The sequence below is a fragment of the Lipotes vexillifer genome, unplaced genomic scaffold, assembly GCF_000442215.2.
Source record: "Lipotes vexillifer unplaced genomic scaffold, Lipotes_vexillifer_v1.1 scaffold500, whole genome shotgun sequence".
In the NCBI taxonomy this organism is placed as follows: domain Eukaryota; kingdom Metazoa; phylum Chordata; class Mammalia; order Artiodactyla; family Lipotidae; genus Lipotes; species Lipotes vexillifer.
In genome coordinates, this window is record NW_006778765.1 from 1,308,865 (window position 1) to 1,309,833 (window position 969).

Consider the following 969-nt stretch of genomic DNA (forward strand, 5'->3'; position numbering starts at 1 on the left):
CAACCTTGTAAGGTGTCTATGAATGCCAATAGGTGTTTCCATCCCCTACGTGGGAGCATTTGGGTCAAGTCCATTTGCCAATCTTCCCCTGGATAGGTTCCCCGATATTGTATGGGCCAAGTTAGCGGTGGAGGTATGGGGTGGCTTCCTAGGGCATGGCAGGCACAAAGCTTGCAAGCCCTGGTGACATTTTTAACAGTTTGGGATGGTCCCTTGCCCAGGAACAACTGAGTAACTAGTTTGAATAGGGAGTCCACCCTAAGTGAAAGGATTCATGGAAGTACTTAGTTATTTTCCATTGCTTGGCCCCGGGAATGAGAAGCTTGTTATCTTTTGTCAGCCACCTTGAGAGGTCTCTTTCCAGTCCCCTATGTTTAGCCCACTCAAGTTCTTCAGGTGTATGAGATGGTGCTGTTGGGAAGGGGGTGCTGTCAGGCCTGAGAGCTGCAGCTTGTAGGACCAGCTGTTCTTGGGCGGCAGTCTTAGCGGGCTTTTTGGCCAGGGTGTTTCCCCTTGTAAGGCAGGTGTTGCCCCTTTGGTGACACCTGCAACCTCCTTTGGAAGCTGGAATGCTTCTAGGAGTTCTAGAATTTCTGCCTGTTGTTTTATAGTGGATCCTTTGACTGTTAGTAATCCCCTTTCTTTCCATATGGCAGCCTGGGCATGTAGCACAAAGAATCCATACTTGGAATCAGTATGTATATTGAGTCTTTTTATAAAAAAATAAATTTATTTATTATTTATTTTTGGCTGAGTTGGGTCTTTGTTGCTGCGTGCGGGCTTCCTCTGGTTGCGGCGAGTGGGGCCTACTCTTCGTTGTGGTGCGTGGGCTTCTCATTGCGGTGGCTTCTCTTGTTGCGGAGCACGGGCTCTAGGCACGCGGGCTCTAGAGCGCAGGCTCAGTAGTTGTGGCACACGGGCTTAGTTGCTCCACGGTATGTGTGATCTTCCCGGACCAGGGCTCGAACC